The following is an 11,691-nucleotide window of genomic DNA, read 5'->3' as shown; positions in this document are numbered from 1 at the left end:
CGCGTCGGTATCCAGGATATACGGTAACCACGGATCGGGGTAGGCCAGCACGGGGACCCCCACCAGAGCTTCACTTAACTGGCTGAAAGCCATCTCGCAGCCCGAGTTCAAGTCGAAACAGCGGCCCTTATCGGTGAGGCGGTGCAGCGGGGGAGCGATGCTGGCAAAGTCTCGGACAAACCTCCGGTAATACGAAACCAACCCCAGAAAGCTGCGCAGCTCCGTGACAGTGCGGGGTGTCGGCCAACCCCTCATTTAGGCGACCTTACCTGGGTCTGTAGCCACCCCTCACAGTCCAACAACATGTCCCAGGAATGTCACCTCCTGCCTCAGGAGCTCACACTCGCGGGGATTGAGCCTCAGGCCAGCACGGCGGATGCAGACCAGCACCGCGTGGAGGTTCGTCAAGGCCTGGTCGAAACCCTGGGCATGAACCAGCAGATCGTCCAGATACAGCACACACTGGTTCCACGGGACCGATGCCAGCACCCTCTCCATCAGCCTCTTGAAAGTCGCCGGGGCATTGCACAGGCCAAAGGCAGTAAACTGCCAGAGGCTTCGAGCGAGTGGTACCTGCCAGTAGCCACAGCGGAGGTCAAGGGAGCTGAACCAGGTCGACCAGGTGATGTAGTCCTTGGCATCGTCTATCCTCGTCAGGGGGTAGGAATCCTTCCAGGTGACCTCGTTCAGCTTGCGGTAGTTTACGCAGAACCTCCACGAGCCTTCTTTTTTTTGGACCAGTACAGCTGGCGCCAAAGGCTCGCGGAGGGCTTAATCACTCCCGCTGGGGCCATCTCCCGGATCTTTTCCTCGGAGGCGGTCCGCTTGGCGTGAGCCATGCGTCCAGGTGGGATGCGGATGGCAGAGGGTCACCAGTCTCGATTTCGTGTTGGTAGAGGTCCTCAACGCCGCGCCTCGCTTCCACGCAACTGCCGCTGCCTTGTCTGGCCCCCCAGCCGACTCGGGGGCAGGATCCGGCACGCTCGCTCCCCGGCTCACAGGCCCGGTCTGCCACCGCCGCCACTGACTCTTTTTCCCCCGGCTCCGGCAAGCCCGCGTCCCTCAGCCTTCGCTGGGTCTGCCCTCCACCAGGTGAAGTTGCTCCCCCTGCCACACCAACCCCTTGCCGGCCCAAGTCCAAACTGGCCCCCACTCGCTGCAGTAGGTCCAGCCCCAGAATGCAGTCCTCCTGGATGGGTGCGAGGTAGCAGGGGTGGCGCACCATCGCTGCACCTAGACGAAAGGCAAGCACCTGTTTCCCCCGCATTGCGGCGAGCTGTCCCATTACAGTCCTTAGCCGCAGGCTGGAGGCCTCTCATCCTGGGGGGTTGGTGCCCTCGGTGTCGAGGAGAATGCCCGGCCGGAGTAGGGTTACCGATGAACCCGTGTCGAGCAGGGCCAGGCAGGGTTGGTCCTCGATTCATTTCGGCACTGGAGGTACAGGCTATAGCCGACTCGCCCCACAGTGGTGTGAGGGGTGCCGGTCTTCACAGCGCTCTCCGGAGAGGGGGTTGAGGTGATCAAGGGCGGCCGTCCCCGCGCTGAGCCGACCCATTCCCGTTTCCCGACACTGATCACGGAGTGCGAGGTTTGGGTGCCCAGCAGAACCGGGCTCAGTGTCGTCTCTTCCCGCTGCAGTCGCAAAACAGCGTGCGGGGCTGTTCCGCGGGGGTTGCTGCACGGGCTGGCTTCTCTTCCCCCTTGCTGGACTCCTCCGTCGGTGTGGGAATCGCTGGTCAGCTCCGGCAGGGAGGGTATCTTCTCTTTGGGGCATCCACTGGGCGGGAGTAGCAGGCAGTCGCCCCAATTCTACCGGCAGGACCACTACTGGATAGCCCTGGTAAGGGCTGTGGCCACCTGTCGCACCCAGGAGTTGCTCAGGCTCCCTATGTGCGCTGCCGATGGGTTCTGTCTCTTTTAGAGTCAGACAGCACTTGACAGAATCGGCTAATGTCTGCCAAGATTTGTCCATCCTGCCCACTTCTGACACCAATGTAGCATTTACAGGTTTTTCTCAGAACAAAGGACCAGTGGAGACGCATTTAACAAACCAAGCAATAGCTTTATTCTTTAACAACCACAAAACCAAACACAGCATATACATTCACATGAGGAGACTGACAGAACACGTACACATCTTTAGGGTGGTAATTACTTAACAACACGCTATACACTTATAAGACTACACAGGGCACTAGAACTACTAGGACATTATTTACACAGGTAGGGTCAGCCGCTGGTCACCGTGCTGACCCTCAGACTCTCCCCGGCTACAACTCCCAGCATGCCCAGCGGTACTATGCACGCCTTGGGGCGCTTCCTCCTCACCACCAGGCGAGGGCGTTACAATATATATATATTTTTTCTCTGGTTCTCAGCAGTATCATTGGGCTGAACTCCAGTTAAATGCTTGTCTTAGAAAGATCAAAAGTGAGCGAGGGAAGATGGGTGGAGATTAATGGAAGTTATAAAGGCAGTGGGTTGGCTCTGCTTAAGCTTCATTCAGACCTTATTAGGGCAAACTCTATGGGTCAATTGCATCGAACTGAAAGTAGCATACTAACAGGAGTTCAACCCATGCTTAGAACACAGATGCCGTCTAAACTTGTGCTCCATCTTAAGTCCAATTGCAACAAACTTTGCTGCTGTGCTTAGTACGCAGTGCCGAGCTAAACCTGTTCTCAATTGCAATGAAAACAAAGTAACAACTGCAGCACTCCAGAGTAACTAAAGTAGCGGACTAATTTAAACTGTCTTCATTTGGCTTAGCACCGTATTCGGTGTAACGCAGGATTGCATTAGAAGGCTCCCAAATATAGTGGAAATAATCCGTTGCTTGGAAATGTATTGGAATATTAATTAAAATTGCTTTACACTCATACCATATTTATTAATAATGAAGTTTATTAATGTGTGTATTTACAGAAGTGTCATTTACTATTTATGTTTAATGTTAGTCATTACTAGTAGCTGTGAGCTTTAAGATATGCTAGGAAGTGAAGAGAACAGAACAGAGCAAATGGTTATATAAATAGAGTGGGAGCTTTTAATATGTTCTATAAAATTTGGGAGTCAACTGAATAGATTTGCTAAGTATTTTATTGTGATGGGTCTCTGTATTTGTGGTTATCAGTGGAAAGCAGGGATAATAAGGAAATGGGTGGCACCCAAGCACATGTTAAAGAAAAAAACTTGGCTTCTTAAAAGTGATTATGATAGCCACAGGACAGAAGAGACAGTGCACTGTGGTCCAATAATGACTGTGTTGAAACAGCCAGAGTGTGCTGCATGCCATGGAGATGGAAAAGGTAGCTCATCCCAGTCAATCGCAAGGTTGTGTAGGACTGCACAGGACCTGATGATGATGGTGCTGGCTCTTGATGGACTGGTATACAAACCAAATGACAGCCAAGCAAAGCGTTAGTTGTTTTACAATTCCGAAAGATTGTTCAAAGTGGCTTCTTGCATTTTTATGACTCCTGTTATAGTGCTTCTCTTGTAATGTTGTAGGATTGTGCACAGGTGTCAGAAGATATAGTCATAAAGAATAACCACAGGCAAAACAACATGCCAGCTTGCTCTTCCCTACTTTGAAAGGAAGATATTGGAACTGATTAAAGAACTTAACTTGAATTGTAAGCTCCTACTGACACAGGAGAGAGAGTTCTGAAAAGTAAGCACAAGGCACACTGTGGATAAATAAATGTATTAATTTAAAAAAAGAAATACTGAGAAGGTCAGAGGAACAATAATTGTTGTATTTATTTGCTCAGGTAGTTTTATAAGTTTAACTTTCAGTAAAGTTCTGTTAAAAATAAAACTGGTCATTAGTTGGCGTCTTTTGTAACGATTTAGCAATAGTGACATGTCGGCTTGTTCGACTGGTGTGTTAAACAAAATTAATACAGTAGCGTCCTGTCTCAAGTGTAGAGCTACAGTTCTCGTTTGTTTCGTGACTAATTGCAATTGCATTAGTCTGTGTAAAAAAAGACTTCTGCAGCTCCAGTGGTGCGATCGAACTCATGCTGAGATTGAGTTCAAGCCTCACCTGGAGCAGTGTGGCCTATATCTTCAAATATTTAAACTAACTGACCAGTTTAGGTCCTGTTAAGTATTTGCTGGAGATCAGGTCTAAATTAACATGAAAGGAACAAGTAAAGGTTTGTTCCTTGTCAGACCTGAAGAAGGCTCCAAAGCTCAAACATTGTTTGCTTCTCTTTTCAGCATGGAATAAAATTTTACTTGTTCCTATGCAGTCCACACATGCTGACACAGCTCCTTACTTAAATTACCATCAGCAATGGACCTCCAGCAGACCTATACACAAATATAAGAGAGAGGTCTACTGAAACGAGAGGAGCACGATGGAGTACCGAAGACTTGAAAAAGCACTCACTTTTCTGTTTTTTTGTTGTTACCCAGATTTGTTTTTAATGTTCTTTTTCTCTTTGTTTTGAAGTTGTTCTGTTTTTTTTTCTTTTTTGTAGGTGTTAGACTACTACAGGGATTTACCTAGGTTCTATTAAGACTTCTTTTATCAAAACATATTTTATTAATAAAAGCGTGATTTCTTAATAATCAACTTTAATGTTATCTTTATTAGTAGCTGTATTACAGGTAATGCATGCACAGCCTTTATTATGCTATAGTGAATTTTCAGGTATCCCATGGAGGGAAGAGAACTGAAATTAAGGAAATACTTATTTAAAGGGGTCTTAAAGTCTTAAAAGTGTTCTGGGTGTTAATTGAATAGATTTGTTGTATTATTTCATATGATTTGACTCTACACTTGTGTTTCTCAGGAGACAGCAGTAATATTGGGGATTTGCCGGTACAGATAATAAATTATACTATACAAGTGTAGAGGTTTGATGGGTTTACTGAGACAATTATTAATTGTAGCAGTAATCACGAGGCTGTTCGTTGTGGTTTTAGAAAATCAATCGTCAGAACAACTAACAACGCACACACACGGGTTCAATACACGAGATACATTTATTCATATAAATTGTGCACCAAACATATACTAGTCTGCCTGGATACGAGCAGCAGACCTTACTGTGAGGGTTATCAATATACAAAGTATATAATCTCGAAGAGATGCAAACACAAAGAGATACACATCAGAGAATATATGTCAATATATATCGTTCGGTTACCAAATCGCTAATCAGTGTTATTACCCACTGTTACTCTAAACTCGGAAGTAAATACATTACTCATGAATTAAATTGATAACAACTTGTGTTGAGGTACAATTGAATTCTCGAGACGCAATGTAGAACATGGGGTTTACTTATCCACTGTGTATGGATTTGGAATTTCCCGGCACGAACACCAAACCAGCTGACAGGCTCTGTTGCAGCCTCTGTTGCAGCGGTTGTCCAATGGGCGTTGTCCCGGCGTCCTCTGGCTACCGGCCAACCAGTCGAGGTGCAGCTCGGAGTAGGACGGGCGGAGGAATCTGACTGCGGCCCGCAGGGCAGTCGTTGCTCCGAGGAGATCTACCAGCAGTCCGGCTGGCTAGTAGAAAGTCTCTATGCACTATCCACTCTATGCAGTGTGACGGCTAGTCCTCACAAGTCACTCTTTTGCCCAGGAAGAAGCTGGTTCGTTCCCGGTCCAGCGCTGCTTCTGAATAAGCTATTCAGGTTGTCGACGAGGGTCCAACTGTGGGCTGCCGTTGATCAAGCGGAGCGTTCACGTTGGTAGAATTCTGAGTACGTACGGGATCCTCGGCCCCGCGCTTAGAACAAAGTCCAAGTCCCTTTGCAGACAACAGCCTTTGTCACGTGATTGTCTCTGAGAATGCGCGAAAATGGCCAAGGAGAGCCCTGATCTGAGCTTGCGCTCCCTTTTTGACCAAGACACAGATGTGTTCTGATAGGTTGAGAGTTTGGCGGGCATTGGAGACCCACATGGTGTTACCACACCCTGCCAGTCTCTGATTGGTTGATCAAGGTGAGATACTAGTCACTTACTCCTGACACTTAGGAATGCAGTCCAGATGTCCATTTGGCACTCCCTAGACAGATAGGCGCCAATGGATGACCATTGATCATGAAAGCCAGGCTTATCTAAGTGCATCCCCGTTTGGGAGCTGTCCCTTATCAAAAGAAAACATCTTAAATCAGCCTGCATGAATACTTTCTCTGTGGCTGCACCACAGGGATGGAGAGTGAGATGGGGCCTCATTAAGGAAAGCACAGCAACGCTTAATTCTGTCTTATTACCAAGCATTGCTGCTACAACTGCTTAAATTCAAACTAAACAGGACTATGGGAATGAGATTTGATTTCGAACTGGGTTTTAAATAAATAGGACCGCTGCACTACATTGTGCTTTATGTAAGACAAAAGGTGGGCTTCCTGTGTTTTCGATAACTCAGTTATAAGAGCGGAGGAATATAGTGGAAACAGCTGGGAACTCTTTGTTCTCTGGTTTGAATTTGGCTGGAAGAAAGGTGTTTTTTATGTTCTTTAATCAAAAAGTGAAAATTTGTCGTTCACTTAGTTGTCTTATTTTCTAGGCTTGTAGACTCCTCACTCTTCCTAAAAGAAAGTGCTGCAGATAAAGATACAGTAGTTGTCGGAAGTTTCGTTCAGTGGTAGAGCACATACAGTACAGGCTGTATGTGGTTGTTTTCAATCGCCGGCGTCTCCACTCTGGATTTCTTCCTGGGCGCAATATCTTTCCTTACTTGTGTGTGAATTTCAGCGCGACACATAAACCCTTTGTCTGTTTTATACAGATTATATTTTAAATCAGTTAAAACAAAAAAGTACCAATTACATACACGTAGAAAACACATGTATCTAATTTGAAAATTTGGGCAATGTATTACTAGTAGTGGAGCTGAGCTCACAGAAGAGCAGTTGAATTTGTTAAACCACGTATTATTTTTAAATGACGCTACTAAGCACTGGCACGGTGTTTGTGCAGTCCTACCCAAGCTTTCTATCGACTGGATGAGTCTCCTGTTCCATCTCCAATTCTTTCCGCACATTTCGCCTGTTTCACCACCATTATCATTAGACTATAGCCACTAATACGAGAATACTGTTCTGAAAGACTGTCTTAAATAATAATGTTGAAAAGGGTAATGATAAGAGTTTTTTTCATTAAGGTAACCATACATTTGCCTGTATAGTACAACTTATTATCTGTATCCGCAAATCCCCAATATTAATGCTGTCTCCTGAGAAACACAAGTGTAGAGTCAAATAATATTACAACAAATCTATTCAATTAACACCCCTATGTGACAGAACACATTTAAGACTTACACCCCTTTTAAATATTTATTTCCTTCACTTCAGTTCTCTCCCCGGGATACCTGAAAATTCATTATAGTATAATAAAGTCTGTGCATGCATTACCTGTAATACAGCTACTAATAAAGATAACATTAAAGTTGATTATTAAGATATTACACTTTTATTAATAAAATATGTATTGATAAAATTCCTTGTGAATAATTGTAGTGTCTGGAAAGCAATTGTTCATTACTTAATGACGATATTATTTCCACTACATTCAGGACAGTCCCAATGTAATCTTTTGTTCCACTTCGTCTGCTTAGTCTCCTACTTTAGTAACATCTAATGGGGAGCAGCTGTTATTTTAGGTTTGTTGCAATTGAGAACAGGTTTGCTACAGAGCTGCTGACAGATTTCAGCAGCCAGTTTGTTGCAACTGACCCGTTGTAGCTACCAATCAGAAAAAAAAAACAAACGCAACAACTTCAAAAGAGAAAGAACATTAAAAACAAATCTGGGGAACAACATAAACACAGAATCTAATGCGAGAGCTTTATCAAATCTTCAGTGCTCCTCTCGTCTCAGTAGACCTCTCTCATATATTTGTGTACAGGTCAACTGGAGGTACATAGCTGATAGTAATTTAAGTAGGGAGCTGCATCACAGCATGCGTGGGCTGCAAATGGAAAAGTATAGGTTTATTCCATGCTGAAAATGGAAGTAAACACAACGTTTCAGCTGTGGAGCCTTCTTTGATTGTGACTCGAAATAAATCTTTACTTGTTCGTTTGATGTTAATTTATCTCCATCAAATACCTAACAGTATCTAAACTCGACAGTTGCTCTCAGTAGCTAAAGACACTGCTCCAGGTGAAGCACAAACTCACAGCCTCGGTATAACTCCGCTGTGCACTGTTGTATAAGTACCGCGTGCTGACCAATTGCACCACTGGAGCTGTGCAAGGTGTGAAGAAACATAGGGTGAAAACGGTTTCGGTTGTGGATCCATCTATACATGGGGAACACTAAAATAGCAAGGGAAATACAAGAAAAGAAACTGAAAGAATTGTGCTAACAGCAAAGGGGAACTGAGGGAGGTGGTCAGACAAGTAAATCAGCCTGGCAGATTATTTGTATCGACATTTTTTGAGTCAATCAGCAAACAGATTTCTCTTCATGTGCCTTAAACTGTGCAGTTTGTGTCTTCGCTGTAGATAGGTTTCTTCAGAAGTCCAGTAAACTGACAATAATGGAGAACTAGCTGACGCACCCCGTCGTGAAGACCCTCTGTAAGGTGATTACACGTTTCAATTTCAAGTCGCCTCCTTTACACTCAATTGCAGCCCCGAAACTGAGAGAAAGCATGAGAAATGGCTTCAATTTCAATGTGAAAGTGCAGTACAGGCTCGATGGCTTCACATCTCCCATCAATCAAATAAAATTGCAGTAAAGCGATCTAAATATGACTCTTAAGTACTTGGAAAGATGATTATTTTGAGCGTGCCTCCAAGGGTCTGCTACGAGGCTTAAATTGGCTTCTTATTCGCCAGCTTCTTATGCGTGTTTTTCGTTCCACCTTAAATGGTGCTGCTGTGATGTTATGTCGCCTTTCGCCTGTAGATGGCTCTCTTCGATCAGTACTAATCCGGCTGGAATACTGTAGACATCTTCACTGAACGGGAATATCCAAATAAATAGCGACTGTCCAATTTATATTTTTGTATGGAATATATTTCAGAAAATCGCAAACCAATTTTAAAAACTCACCACAACAGGGACTTACACTGGGAAAAGGTGATTGCACTTTCTGCTTATTGCTACGGCCTTCCCCCCGATTATGAAAATGTCTCACAGTTCTGACGTGTGAAAGACAATGTAACAGACTATCAAAATCCTGAAGTACAAGAAATTTTAATGCACCAGTTTTTTAAATATGACCCTCTGATCCTGGCATGTCAGTATACATTTCGAAAAAGTATGGCACCAATCGCACGAATTGCAATGGCACAAATTGTTGAGAATATCACTGACCTTGCCGATATTTGCAGGGGATACGAATGTTTTGCACATGTTGAACTACAACACGTAAAAATTGAGCTTCTTAGTCAATATCATCGGGAATGTCCAATAATGACGAACATCAGTAGCTTCAAGGAAACTTTGACTCGCACATGGAGTTTTATCTTCAAATGGAGGGTGGGAGAATTTATTTGTACTCTCGTTGCTCATTAGCTAAACTATTTTAAAAATATGACACAGATTTGTTCGAGAAACTTGTAATCGCCTTAAAGAGAGTCTTCTTGAAGATGTGCACCAGCTAGCTCTCCACTATCAATTGACAGGACTTTAGGAGAAACTGTTCTCATACAACCAACATACAAATTACACATCTTAAGGAACATGAAGAGAAATCCGTGTACTAAATAACATAAAATTGTCGCTGCAAATTATCACCAAGCTGTTTCATGTGTCTGACCACCTCTTTCCTACTTTGCAGCGAGCACAAATCTTTCTGTTTCTTCATCGCAGTTTTACTGTCTCTTTCCCCCATGTGGAGATGGATCCACAGCTGAAACTTTAGGTCAGTTCCTGTTACTCTGTCCGATTGAAAGAGCTGTATTAAAGGCACTCCCATCTCTGCAGGAAAGTTATTGCTGCTCTCAACACAATATACTGCAGCCAAATATAGCGATACTGTCACTGCCTGTGGGCCACGTGTTCCTGCTGGCAGTCTATTATGTCATGTTCATCCACACCCAGAAACATTACTTCATCGCTATTTTACTGTCCCCCATGTGGAGATGGATCCACAGCCGAAACTTTAGGTCAGTTCCTGTTACTCTGTCCGATTGAAAGAGCTGTATTAAAGGCACTCCCATCTCTGCAGGAAAGTTAATGCTGCTCTCAACACAATATACTGCAGCCAAATATAGCGATACTGTCACTGCCTGTGGGCCACGTGTTCCTGCTGTCAGTCTATATGTCATGTTCATCCACACCCAGAAACATTACTGCTGTAGCACAAGAGTTATATAGGCGCAGTCCATAGAGCAAGAATCTCTTAATCTCAGAACTGTGGGTTCAGCCCCCACATTGGGTCCCTCTGTGTCAATTTGATCCCCCCAATCCTCCTAGCATGACCTGATGGCGTAACAGTGATACCCAGTACCCAGCGTAATTCAGCTTTCTTTCCACTTGATTCAGATTTTGATCTGAAATCATCAGCCGAACAAGAGTTTGTCTAAATCGAGGGAGATCTGCTCACAAGCAAGTATTAAACACTTCAGCATTTTCTGTTCGAATACCACACTTTGTCAAAACACTGCCGCTTCTTAAGCTAATAAGTAACGGTTTTTGAGCACGCATTGTATTGTTAATGCTTATATTAAAAAAGCATACATTCACATAGTGGAATTTGGACTGAACAAAGTAGTCCAGCCCTTTTACAACATTACATACCCACTGATTAAAGCTTAAAACTACAGCAGCAGGAGTAACAATAATGGCAACAACATGTTTGGAGTTCGGCATTTCATTTATTCTGCGGAAACATCTTATCGGAATGAACTGTCCGAGATAAAAGAGTAATTGCGGCTCCAGATCGTTTTTACAGAGCATTGCGTTGTTCTGTTCATGCTGACTACACGCTTTACATTTGTCATTTACTGCAAGCGTTTCTTTTCCAGGTTTTTCTGAAATTCCTCGCATTTGAGCCAGCACTAAAATATTTCATTCCCGTCGCTGAATACATCGTGGAAACGGTATTTGCAACGGAATGCTGTCACACATGAAACCTTTTCGTTATTCGGTTCTGAAGTTTGAAAATGAAAATAAAACGGGGGTCACTTCATAGGCTTGAAAGAAGTCCAAGCAGCATAAAAACCCGCGAATTCTCACAAAGGCTGCACCTTTCTTCTGCTGCTGTTATAAATCAGCCTTAAACATTTGAATGCATACCTTACTGCTGCTAATCACATTCACGTGTTTACGAAGCTTTTTTCTGTCCGTTATGTTTTTGCTAAGCAGTTTCTCCGTTTTCCTCGTACTGTGATTGTCAGCGAGCACAACAAGACTGAAACAGTGTAAAGGCAGGTAAAAAAGACAGGGTAAAACGCCTGATTGTCGGGAGTGGGATTTAAACCCGTGCCTCTATTTGGAGAGTGAAACACAAAGCTTAATAGACACAAAGCTGTGAATTTGCTGTTTTAAACTGCTCGACTATCCTGAAGAAATAGGTGCTGACTGCACCAGTCGCATCCGATTTTCCGTATTTTTAGGACGATTGATACGACTGGACTAACACAATTTGTGGCGTTTAGCATGACATGGAAAACGGCACCGGAGCGTTCGGGTCCGGACTACCAGACTCAGAAACAGTTTTTACCCCCCCACTATCAAACTATTAAACTCCCAGCCTCTCTCACTCTCACCT

Source organism: Lepisosteus platostomus, chromosome 5, assembly GCF_059453375.1.
Source record: "Lepisosteus platostomus isolate fLepPlt1 chromosome 5, fLepPlt1.hap1, whole genome shotgun sequence".
Lineage (NCBI taxonomy): Eukaryota > Metazoa > Chordata > Actinopteri > Semionotiformes > Lepisosteidae > Lepisosteus > Lepisosteus platostomus.
Note: the sequence above shows the minus strand (reverse complement) of the source record.